General features: G+C 47.4%; 1 protein-coding gene across 5 annotated transcripts in view; it reads left to right on the top strand.

The window, feature by feature from the left end:
- The window catches only part of MID2 (midline 2), a 440,591-nt gene that overhangs the window by 39,763 nt on the left and 387,925 nt on the right, over positions 1 to 12,903 (top strand). Inside the window, exon 1 of one of the 5 annotated variants that reach the window (XM_050965457.1) lies at positions 3,480 to 3,552. The exons of the other annotated variants lie outside the window; for them this stretch is intronic. The gene's annotated coding sequence lies outside the window, so the exon portion shown is untranslated. Of the gene's footprint in view, positions 1 to 3,479; positions 3,553 to 12,903 lie in introns of those variants that run through there. 5 annotated transcript variants of the gene reach the window in all.

Below are 12,903 nucleotides of genomic sequence, written 5' to 3'. Positions count from 1 at the left end.
ACTGTGGGTGCTCTACGACCCGCCCGCATTCCCTATGCTTTGAAGTTCTCGCTATGACTCTGGGTAGAGAAGGAACTGAGGACGGTTAGCCCACATGCACTGGCTAGCCTTGTGGCACAGCACAAGGAGAGACCACGCATGTGCGGGCCCAATAGACACTGCTACCGAAATTCTCCAATCTTCAGTGCAGAGACGAAGACACACCTACAGTGGGGCACCAATAAGGACACTACTGGAAGAACGGTGTCAGAGTAGCAGCATGTTAGTCTGTATCCACAAAAAGAACAGGAGTACTTGTAGCACCTTAGAGACTAACACATTTATTTCAGCACAAGTACTCCTGTTCTTTTTACTGGAAGAACCATCATTACTGCAAAAGATGAGTAACTTCTTCATCCTAGAGGAGCAGTATGGTGGAGGGGGTGTGGGGGCATGTAATCTCCCAGTGCTGCTTCCTATTGGCAGCAGTAAATTGCAATCACACAAGATTATGCCTCATTAGGGCTCAAACTTTCCCTGCACAAGGACACATGGAAATTGTGACATAATAGAAATGGCTGTTGGCTTCCCATTGCTAGCTGTTCTTTTCAACCCCCTTTTCTAGTTAGTGTAAACAGACCTGGATCCAAGTGGCTACTGGTGCTGATGAAAACAGGATTAATTCTTGAATGCTGAGTCCTGGTGTTGCCACTAGAATGCCCCGCAACCAGCATAACCAGCAAGAAAGTAAACAAGCAGGTTTTCAGCTCTCAGAGCGACTGAATCCAGCTTTACAAGTTGCACGCTGGAGGCTGGGTTGTGAGTGGAATCCCAACTACTGGCATATGGGAAGGAATAAAAGCCTTCAGGGCAGCAATGAAGGAAGGGAATCGTTCCCAGTATTGGAGAATGGGATGAGAAGCTGAGGCCGGTAGTGAAGGGAGGAGGAATTTAGCTTAAATATTAGGGGGAAATTGATTTGTCACACTGTGAGCATGTGATACGCGTGCTCTGCATTGACGCAGAGTTCATGGGCCAGAACCAATGTCTTACAACCTAAAGGGTTTGGGTCAAGAATGCGTGTGATTGTCACTCTGTGTGTTCCATCCTGCCATGGTGACTGGAGCTACCAGGATTTAAACAGGGCTTGGCTGGCCGGTTATCTTCTATGAAGAGAACAAGGCTTTGGTATACATTCCGTTTCCCCTGTGGCTTGCAGACCTCCTAGGTGTGCAGCTTGGGCTGCTGAGCAGTGTGAGGGGGTTGGAGCCTGGTGCAGTGGGGATGTTTTGCTCTGGTTTTTGTTGACTGGCTGTTAATTGCACAGGGAGGAGATCGGAGGCTGATGTTTCCTGGCTTGTGGTTTAGTAATTGCCAGAGTGCTCAGAGCCGGAAAGGATGCTTCCTTGACTAGAAATCAAAGGAAGCAAATGAGAAATAATGATGCACTTGCAGCCTTGCTGAATTCTGGGGATCAGGCAAGAGGCTCTCTGCCCCCTTTTATGGTCCTGCATTCCACAGGCCTTTGAAGGAAGCAGAAGGTGAAGATTTTCACAGCTGGTGTGTACAGCTGTGGGAGCTGCAGCTATCAAATGCCTCCAGGCCCTGGGGGTCAGGGTGACTTAGTGAGTGGCTACAGAGGTGCTTTTAAACTACTCTGATTGCAGAAAAATACATGTTGCTTTTCCTGCACACATGACACAAATCAGCTAAGCAATGGTAAGAATCACAGAATATCAAGGTTGGAAGGGACCTCAGGAGGTCATCTAGTCCAACCCCCTGCTCAAAGCAGGACTAATCCCCAGACAGATTTTTCCCCACATCCCTAAATGGCCCCCTTAAGGCTTGATCTTCCAACCCTGGGTTTAGTAGGCCAATGCTCAAACCACTGAACTATCCCTCCCCCATAAGTTAACACCCTATGTGTGCGCACACACAGTGTATTGCACTAAACAAGCCCTAGACATTGGATTCTATTGGAGATTCAAATAGACTCAGGCTCTTTGGCTCTCTCGGCATTGCCTGTGCAGGGAGGGAGGATGCTGCAAATTCTGTGGGGCCAGGGGAATGTGTTATTCTTTATTTGTGTAGTGTGGAGTATTTGTAGGTGCTACTAGAAATTGTAGTGAGGGTCTCAATCTAGAGCCCCATTTCGGACCCTTTAGTGTTGCTCCTGCAGTATCAAGCAGTTGGAAAGCCACAATCTCCCTAATGGGGCAGTGTAGAGCAGCCATGCTTTCCTCTCCATGTCCTGTCAAAGGGGTCATGCTTGGTCTATTCCAGGGTGAGGAGGCATGGTTGCATCATCATGCAGCACCCTTGGACTCCAAGGAGGTGGATAAATTGGAAAGAGTCCAGCAGAGGGCAATGGAAATGATTAGGGGGCTGGGGCACATGACTTACGAGGAGAGGCTGAGGGAACTGGGATTATTTAGTCTGCAGAAGAGAAGTGAGGGGGGATTTGATAGCAGCCTTCAACTACCTGAAGGGAGGCTCCAAAGAGGATGAAGCTCAGTGGTGGCAGATGACAGAACAAGGAGCAATGATCTCAAGTTGCAGTGGGGAAGGTCTAAGTTTTTCCTGATATCCGACCATTTCACTAGGAGGGTGGTGAAGCCCTGGAATGGGTTATCTAGGGAGGTGGTGGAATCTCCATCCTTAGAGGTTTTTAAGGCTCAGCTTGACAAAGCCCTGGCTGGGATGATTTAGTTGGGGTTGGCCTAGATGGCCTCCTGAGGTCTCTTCCAACCAGGGCCGCCCAGAGGATTCAGGGGGCCTTGGGTCTTTGGCGGCGGGCGGGCCCTGCTGCAGCAGTAGTTCAGCGGCGAGGGTCCTTCTGCTCTGGGACCCGCTGCCGAAGTGCCCCGAAGACCTGCGGCAGGGACGCCTGCCACCGAATTACCACGGAAGCGAGACCCGCCGCCGAAGTGCTGGGTCTTCGGTGATAATTTGGCGGCGGGGGGTCCTTCTGCTCCGGAGCGGAAGGACCCACTGCCTCTGAAGACCTGGAGTGGAAGAAGCTCTGGGGGCTCGGGCCCTGCGAGAGTTTTCCAGGGCCCCCAGAGCGAGTGAAGGACCCTGCTCCATGGGCCCCAAAAAACTCTTGTGGGGGCCCCTGTGGGGCCTGGGGCAAATTGCCCCACTTGCCCCCCCCCGGCAGCCCTGCTTCCAACCCTAGTCTTCTATGATTCCAGCAGTCATAGAATATCAGGGTTGGAAGGGACCTCAGGAGGTCATCTAGTCCAACCTGCTGCTTGAAACAGGACTAATCTCCAGATCCCTAAGTGGGCCCCTCAAGGATTGAACTCACAACCCTAGGTTTAATAGGGCAATGCTCAAACCTCTAAGCTATCCCTTGCCCCTGACTGACAGGTGGCCCTTTGGGGGTCATTGCTATTTGGGTGATTTGATTATTTTTTTTAGAGCAGCCCTGCACTGCTCAGATTGCCCCAAGATTGAGGTGCTACAGATGGCTCCTGTGCAGCTTCTGCAGCTCGGCTGCATCCAGTGGACTGATCTGAAGGTTGAGCCCTTACTGTGCAGTCACCACCACCAAGAACCTCTCATATACAGGTAACCTCTGTCATGTAGCATTCTGTTCTCTATCTGCTAAGGGCTGCTGCACATGTATGCTGCTCATGTATGCTAGCACTTTTGGACAGTTTACAGGTTTCTGTAAAATCCTAACAAGTGCATTGTAAACCTACCACCCATGGTGATCATGAAGGATGGCTTGGCTTCAGACTCTTGCAGAACAGGGCTGGCTGTGTAGCTCACTGGTTTTCTAAGTGACATATCTGATGTATGGTGCGTTAGGGAGCCTGCTTAAAAAAATACCGGAGCGGTCAGAGGGCGGGGAATGGGGATTGAATGGGGGCAAGGGCCCCGCGGAGCAGTCAGGAAGGAGAGGGGTGTTGGATGGGGCAGTGGTTCCAGGGGCGGTCGGGGACAGAGAGAAAGGTTGGTTGGATGGGGTAGGAGTCCTGAGGGGGGGCATCAAGGAACATGGGGGTTGGATGGACCATGAGTCCCGGGGGGCGGGCCATGACCCCCTTGTGGGGCGGGGAGGGAACTGGTTGTTAAGATCTTGGCAGCTCATCACTGCTCCCAAGTACATCTTAATCCAATCAGACTAAGGAAATAGAATAATAGCAGTTGATGGTTAAGCATTAGGAAGCATCTGTTATTGACATGATCCTTCCCCATTGCAAATTTTCCAACCCAGAGGATTATGACTCTTCATTTCACACTGAGTGAGTAGGAGATTGCTGCAGAGGGAAAGGTTTCATTTCATTGTCAGAACAAATACCTTAGTCAATTGATTAAATAGTATTAGCTGTTTAGAATGATAGGAAATGCTTAACTCTGGTACGAGGGGAGAAGAAAACTGCAGAGAATTGTGGACTGAGAGAATTCTGGGCAAGGCACAAATATAGAGAGTATAACTACTAGGTCATGACCTTTGATGGGGTGACAGGTATTTTGCATATAGAGAAGCCTAAAAATGTTGCTGTGTTGCTAGATGGCAGGGATGCACGAGGAGCTGCTCAGTAAAGCAGAGATGTTATTGGGAAAGAACTAAACAAAACAAAACAAGCCTCTTGTCCTGTTCTGTCAGAAACTTGTCCTTCTTTGTCAGTCATTCTGGGAAACTAAAGTGCACGTGGCTATCTGCTTGCAGTGGAAAAAATAAGAGCAAACTGCTACAGAGTGCAAGCTGCTACAGAGTGCAAGCTGCATGGTGGCCCAGGGATGGATGTGTACACTGGGGCGAGTGGCCTTTGGCGCTCTGACTGCAGAAGCAGCACTGAGAGGTCAGAGCTGAAGAATCAAAGGAGCAGAGATGGGATTAATAGGACGAGTGACATCAGAATGGCCTGGTCCCACCCTCAAGTTGAGGAAACTGGTGTTGTGATCTCAGGGGGCCAAGGTAATATGGTTGGAAGGACACCCCCCTGAGTTGGCACCTTGTGATGGAAGAGGTGGAGCCTGGTCTTTGATCATGCTTGGAAGGGATATCTCCAGCCCCTGGAGCAGTGGTTGTGAGGGGTACTCAGGCTGTGCCAATAGTGGGTTCTATCATTAAGAACGTGGATGGTGGGTGGCTTGCCTACGGGCAGCAGAGTGTCGCATCTTTCAAGGCACTGAGACAGATTTCCAGACAGGCATGGCCAGGGAGGAGCCCGTATCTCCTGGCATGGATAGGGACGTGTAGGAGATAGGGCCTGGAAACTAAGTTTAGATTGCTAGGAAAGAGAGGCCTCTGTGGCAGCTTTCTGTGGAATGCCTCCAGTTCCACACTCATGGCCAGCTAGACCAGAGGGCCCCTCAGAGCCTTGGTGAAGGTGACGGAAAGGAGTGGTTTACGTCTGGCAGTGGGAAACTTTTTGGGGTAGGCAGAGTCTATATGGAGGGGGAGCAGGGTTCCACACTTACTCACAGAAGAGCCAGACAGCTGATGTGCCCAGCTAACAAGATTTCGGGGGGTTATTTTTCCTAGTGGGAGGCAGAAAGGAGCATTCATGTTGTAGAAAGATCTCTGCTAGGAATGTTTATAACACAAAAGTCTCTTTGTAGCCGGGAAAGGACAGAACAGAAATTATAGATTGAGATCAGAGGTAAATTCTGAATAGGATCAAGGTATTCGCTAAAGAAGCTAAATGAAAAATACACATGGCCAAAAATATAACAGTAAATGTCTATAGAGCAACACAAGAAGCTAATTTCTTAAATGAGTGAACTCAAATGCCAGTCAATGGAAAAGGAGCCTCAGATGACAGGATCACTGAGACAAAGATCCACGGGATAGTGAGGACAGCAGATCAATGTGCTAAACCTGGCTCTAAATTAGCCAGCAAGGACAGCTGAGATCCTAGAGATGGGAGGGCATCATTTACCTGGAAGATTTCATAAACTCTATTGAACTAGAACTTCTATGTGGAGAGAGCCATACTGAGAAATTGGTAACAGTTAGTATCCAGAGTCACCAGAATACAAAGGTACTACCGGAGTAATATTGCTGACCTCTTGATCATGGAAAGGATGCTGAGTATCTAGTGCTGAGGGAGTTTAAAGAGGCAACTAAGTCTAATAAAACAGCAATAATGGGTGGTGGCTCATATGTTAAGTGGCCAGATGACATAGTGAGACATGATTTAGAGAAGCAGTTTCTTGACACCGTGATTGCTTCCTGCAACAGCTAGTTTTACGGCACATAAGGAGAGAGATATCTGAAGACAGCTAGCCAGAGACATAATTAAAACAACCCAAAATAACACTAGCAGCAGTCAAGGACCAAGGGATCCTTTCAGAATCTCAGATGAGGCAAACCTGTGAGAGAATGGGGGGGTCTGCTAGACAACCAGAGAGTAAAGGAAGAAATTAAGGAAGAAGAAGAAAGATGTTGCAGAGAAGCTAAATTATTTCTTTCCATCTATCAAGAGGCTGTTGTGGAAGATAAAGATGAGCTATGGCAGAAAGTGAGGTGCTGGAAGATAAAGATGAGCTATGGCAGAAAGTGAGGTGCCGGAACAAATGGCTAAATGAAACAGCAGCAGATCAGGTCCTGTGACTGCTGCAAACTGTTCTGGAGGAATTCAGAACTGAAGTGACTGAGCTGCTAAAAGATCCCATAATCTCTCATTAAAGTCAGCTGCTCCACAGGAGTAAAACCTTATTGATGCTATCTTTAACTTTAAAAAAAGGTAGAAGGAGGGATTTGGGGAAGTTACAGACCAGTAAGGATTTTTTTTAGTGCCAAGAAAATTAGTTGAGAAAATAATTAAAACTAGAGTTAAAAAATACTTTGCAGAATGTGACAGATTAGGGACACCCAAACATCATTTCTCTACAGGAAAACTAGGCCTGTCTAGTCTACGAGGATTCTGTGAGAATTTCAACAAAATGATAGTTGAGAACTGGCTGAGATAATTTATTTGGACTTTTAAAATTCTTTGTTAAAGTCCACGAGTTATTAAGGAAACTAGGTAGTCGTGGGATTAGAGTAAAGTTTTTTGTCATGAATTAGAAACTTACTTAGGGCTACTCTGCATTGCTGTACTTCAGTAGTTGTAGACAAGCCCTAAGAGTCAGAAAACAAGAGCAAGATTCTGTGCACATCTATGCATGCACAAACACAAACGCGTGCACACACATGCTCAAATTTCAACATTGCCAAAGGGTTTTCAAATTCCAGGTTCCTGTTCTGGGCCTGGTGGTTTTTGTTTGTTACACACACACACACACACACACACACACACACACACACACACACACACACACACACACACACACACACACACACACACACACACACACACACACACACACAGAAAAGAACATTGCTAAGGTGCAAAGTCAAGCACGACAAAGTTAGGAAATGCCAAAATTAAGGTTGCCTGTCCAAATTTAATTTGGCCTTCTTGTGTGTATGCATTGTGACAGTCTTTAATTACATGATCACATACTGGTTTTTTCCACAGACCCCCTGCATCATTCAGTGCACAGGATGGATCTACTCTGGGGATGCATCAGGGTTGGGCAGTGAAGGGGAGTGTCTTCTGTAGGACCTGTGCTTCATTTGTTGCAGAAGCTGGAATGTGTTCAGAGAATGAGACAAAGGACTACAGGAAGAGAAAGGACATTCTCATGGGTAGGGCAATTGAATTTTGCCCTGGAGAACTGATTGAATCCCGCCTGCTCCAGAGTATAGTGGTGGTTGAGCTTCTCAGAGAAAAGATCACCGAATTTTTTAACACAAGGAAAACATATTTTTCCTGAGCCTTGTTCTTAGAAATGGCTGAACTGTTTTGGTTTAAATAAAAAAAAAAAAAAAAAATCAGCTTGAGGCAGACACCCGGCATGGAATATTTGGGCCCAAACGGTAAAAGTTACAAGTGGAAAGTTACAAGCAACTGAACACGGTCTTAAATTGGGAAGTGTCAGGTAACAACAGGTGGTGCTACCAGCTCTGCCGTTAATTATCTGCAAAAAGAACTGACTAGTGAGCTGCAAAACTTGCAGCTAACACACGATTATTTTGACTAGTCAGTTCTAGAGAAGACTGAGGAATTGGAGAGGGAACTAATAGAAGTGATTCAGCACTGGCAAATGCAAGACAATGTGTATTGGAAGGGAGAATGTGATCTATTCATGCACCTTGGTGGGTTCTAAATTAATTGTAACCACTTAGGCAAGAGACCTGGGTGTTAGTGTACAATGGTCAATAAAACTACTACTCAATATGCAAAAGGCATAATTAACCTGTGGAACTCATTACCACAGGATAGCATTGAGGCCAAGTGTTTAGGAGGATTAGATTTTTATGGGGTAAAGAGATTATCCACAGTTATGTTAGGTAGGATTTTTTTTTTAAAATGTGGTAGTACCTTCATGTTTCAGGGCAAAAATTAACTCCCTAATCAGATGGAATTATGAAGAAATGTTCTGTTTGTGATGATTCTTCCATAATTGGCTAATATGGGGTTTCTTGCACTTTCTTGTGAAGCATCTGTTACTGAGTCACTGTCAGAGACAGTCTAGTGGACTGTAAGGATCACTGGTCTAATCTGGTGTGGCAAATTCCTAACAAATGCATAGAAACGGCAGCCATCAGTTTTGAGCATAAAGGTACCATGTTGAGCTGTAATTACATTTTGGGAGTTGCATGGACTGGATACATTAAAGTGGGCAGTTCACTCCTCTCTGGTCACTAGTTGCAACAGCTGAGAGAGCTAAGCAGTGCTCACAGTAACCCCAAGGGATGCCATGCAGTAGTGGAGATAAATCCCACAAGACTGAGATTGGTTTGGGGAGGATCAGAGACAGAGTTTAAGGCTCTAGCGTGGGCAAACCACCATTAGGAGAAGAGGGAGAAGATTTTGCAAAATGATATTTTTAAGGTGGGTGTATCTTGGGAACCCCTTGCTCCAATAACTAGGGTTGCCAGCTGTCTAATCACACAAGCCCAAACACCCTTGCCCTGCCCCTTCTCTGAGGTCCCGCCCCCCCCACTCACTCCATTCGCCCTCCCTCCGTCACTCATTCTCCCCCACCCTCACTCACTTTCGCCTGGCTGGGGCAGTAGGCTGGGATGCAGGAGAGGGTATGGGCTCTGGGAGGGAGTTTGGGTGCAGGAGGAGGCTCAGGGCTGGAGCCGGAGGGTTGGGTGCAAGAGCGGATGCAGGCTCTGGTAGGGAGTTTTGGTGCCGGGAGGAGGTTCTGAGCTGGGGCAGGGGGTGGGGTGCAGGAGGGGTGCAGGATGTGGCCTCTGGTCAGGTGGCTCTTACCTCGGGCGGCTCCCAGAAGCAACCGGCACGTCCGGCTCCTAGGCTTAGGGGCAGCCAGGCGGCTCTGCAAGCTGCCCCAGCCTGCAGGCACTGCCCCTGCAGCTCCCAGCCAATGGGAGCTCTGGAGTCCTGTGCTCAGAGCGGGGACAACACACAGAAAACCCCTGGCCACCCCTTTGCCTAGGAGCCAGAGGGACCTGCCGGTCACTTCCGGGAGTCGTATGGAGCTGGGGCAGGTTGGGAGCCTGCCTTAGCTCCGGGCCCTCGCTGCCCCGCTGACTGGACTTTTAGTGGCTTATTAAAATCTCCTGGATGGCTTTTAATAGCCTCCGGGAGATTGATGCTGATTCCAGGAGACTCCTGGCCAATCTGGGAGGGTTGGCAACCCTACTGATGACCCCAGCTTTGTACTGCTTATGCTACCCAGTGAGGCATTACAAAATTCGAGATAATCCGAGTAAGTGTGCCCTTGTTGCCAAGAAGGCTAATGGCATTTTGGCTGTATAAGTAGGGGCACTGCCAGCAGATCGAGGGATGTAATCATTCCCCTCTATTCGGCATTGGTGAGGCCTCATCTAGAGTAATGTGTCCAGTTTTGGGCCCCACACTACAAGAAGGATGTGGAGAAATTAGAAGGAGTCCAGCGGAGGGCAACAAAAATGATTAGAGGGCTGGAGCACATGACTTATGAGGAGAGGCTGAGGGAAACTGGGATTGTTTAGTCTGCAGAAAAGAATGAGGGGGGATTTGATAGCTGCTTTCAACTATCTGAAAGGGGGTTCCAAAGAGGATGGATCTAGATTGTTCTCAGTGGTAGCAGATGACAGAACAAGGAGTAATGGTCTCAAGTTGCAGTGGGGGAGGTTTAGGTTGGATATTAGGAAAAACTTTTTCACTAGGAGGGTGGTGAATTACTGGAATGGGTTACCTAGGGAGGTGGTGTAATCTCCTTCCTTAGAGGTTTTTAAGGTCAGGCTTGACAGAGCCCTGACTGGGATGACTTAGTTGGGGATTGGTCCTGCTTTGAGCAGGGGGTTGGACTAGATGACCTCCTGAGGTCCCTTCCAACCCTGATATTCTATGATTCTAAGCCTGCAGATTTTGGAGCATGGAAAAGAGTTGATCTTTAAACAGATAGCAATGCTCAATCTTACGTACGGGGGAGTTGGTGCTCTGCTATAATACCTGCTCTGCAATCTATATAGTGTCAATGTTGCATTCAATGACTCTTCTGCTGTCTTTGTCCTCTTTATTTGGTGTCCATTGATTCCTCTCCCCCGCCCTCGCTTTAATTAAGCTGAAATTAACACAGCTGCTTTTGTTTCTCAGCATCAACAACAACTTGCCATCAGTGTTGTTTTTATACTGCCACAGCTTCTTTGTCTTGACTCTAATAGGCCGGCACTATGGTAAACAGGAAGTACCCATGTACTGATACTTATGACATGCTTGGCAGAGCAGAATCTGCCTATTCTGTTAGGAGAAAAAGGATTACAAAAGGGTGGAAGCAACTAAGGAGAGATCTTTGTTCACACCAATTTGCTGATAATGAGCTCCAGTGAGAGAGGCTTGTTGCTTCTGAGGTGAAGGTTCTGGCAGGTCAGAGCGGGTCCTTGCACCAGGGATTTAAGGTGGACCTGTGAAGTCAGAACCAGAACATGTTCATTGCAGTAAATGAAAATCTGGTCAGTGAGTGCCCTGACAAGCGCACTCTGCACTGCAACGGCACCTACTGATCCCAGGAACTATTCACTTGGAGGCAGAGCCTCCAAGAGGAATATTGAGGTTACTTTCCAGCACTATCACTGCCTGAGACTGCTCCTTAACTGGGATAAAATAGCCTCTGATTAGTGACACCATCTCAGAAAATCTCCTTCCCTCTTTCCCATGTGCTTTCATGAAACCAATTGGCTTGACAGTGCAGGGCACAATTGGCAGGTTGCAGGGGCAGCAAAAGAGCTAATGATGATGTGTTTTGGGAGTGGCTGCTAGGATGAAAACTGTGGTTATTTTCCACATTGCCCAGGCTGGTGAGAGTTCTGGGGCAGAGTTGCTGAGGATCTCCTCAGTCATATTAGGAATGGGCCAGCACTGTTCCTAGGATCCCCACCCTCAGGGGCCTGTGCTGGGTTATTTGTAAAAGGATCTGTAATCTGCTTCTGTGCGCGGCGCTGCTGAGTTCTCTCTTCTTCTCTTTTAAACCCCGTTGATCAAGTTCCTTTGACTGCCTCCCCTGCACTCTGCCCACTAACCCACCTCCATGTTTAGTGATGCAAAGTGTGGCTCACACACCAAGTATGGAGTTCTGGATTGTGGTACGTGGCTGCTTTTGTCTTCAGCATAGAGTTATAGCTCACAGGCTGCAGCTCCCAGCATGTAATGCTCCATCCTGACCAAAAGGGACTCTGCGGGCCACGCCCTGATGTTAAAGATGAAGGTGGGTTGTGGGTACTGGCCCCACTTCGCTTGCCCCTTTGCTGGAGAGTTAGAGGAACCCTGGCACCAGAATAAGACTCGCAGAATTTGGTGTACATTTAAAATTGCCCCCTTAAGTGCTAAATATTTACCAATTGCTTATTGAATTAGCACCTTAGATGAGATTTTGATCAAGCAGAAAGAATGCTGGAAATAGCTTATGTCTGATACCTGAACCCCTCTGCTGAGTGGGTGGGAGACTATCGGCTGCTGCATGGAATGACCTTTCAGCAGAATTTCTGCTTAAATATCAATGGAGACCAATGTGAAACTGCTTGTAACACCAACATTTTGACAAGCAGAGGCCCTGGGTAGATACGCTGTGAAGGCAACGTGTGTACCGATGGATTATATGACTAAATGGAAAGTCATCCCACCCAAGTGTTTCCATGGCAAAAATATTTGCTTTTATGTTGAACTTTACTGAAACACTGATTCCTATAACTGTAGCCCTGTCCAACAGCTGCTTTCCTGTAGTTTCCCCAGAGGGTGATTTGTGCTGTGGTTTGGAATAGCTGATCTCTCAGACCCTCATGCAGAGCCTGTGCATTATGACACATGCTGCTGCCCTCATATGCCTTGTTAATATTGTATAGTTTTTATATTTAGGGTGTTAATTACTGTAAACAAAGCAGATTAATCTAATCAGCTGTTCTATCCGCTGCATCAATCACAGACATCAAAGTGAACATAAAAGAAAGAAGAATAAAAGCACTTTGAAAGCAGAGCCAACTGATTCACCCAGGTGCATCTGGACTAGCTTCCCAGTCCATGTCGTTTCTCTGTTTGCTATAGACCCATTTCAAGGCTTTCAGTTATCCCAGATCTATTAGATATTGCAGTGCTGGGCAAAGGAGATTGCCATAAGAATGGCTATATGAGAACAAAGCAATGGTTTATGTAGTCCAGTTTTTTGCCTCCTAGTGCTTGAAGGAAGGCATAAAATATCTACAGTGCATCTACCTGTGCGATGCTGTCGTGGGGAACTAACTCAGATGGTGAGCAATTGTGGCATAAAGCAGAGGTTTCCAAACTTTTCCCTTGCATGACCTCATTTTCAGATGCATTGTTTCCTGTGATCTGGACAGATTGGAATCCTTCATACAGCATGACCTCGCATGGACCCTACGTGCAAGATCACACTGTGATTTTAGAAAATGGT

This window comes from Gopherus flavomarginatus, chromosome 8 (genome assembly GCF_025201925.1).
Source record: "Gopherus flavomarginatus isolate rGopFla2 chromosome 8, rGopFla2.mat.asm, whole genome shotgun sequence".
NCBI classification, from domain to species: Eukaryota; Metazoa; Chordata; order Testudines; family Testudinidae; genus Gopherus; species Gopherus flavomarginatus.
This window is presented reverse-complemented; position numbering and strand designations above follow the sequence as displayed.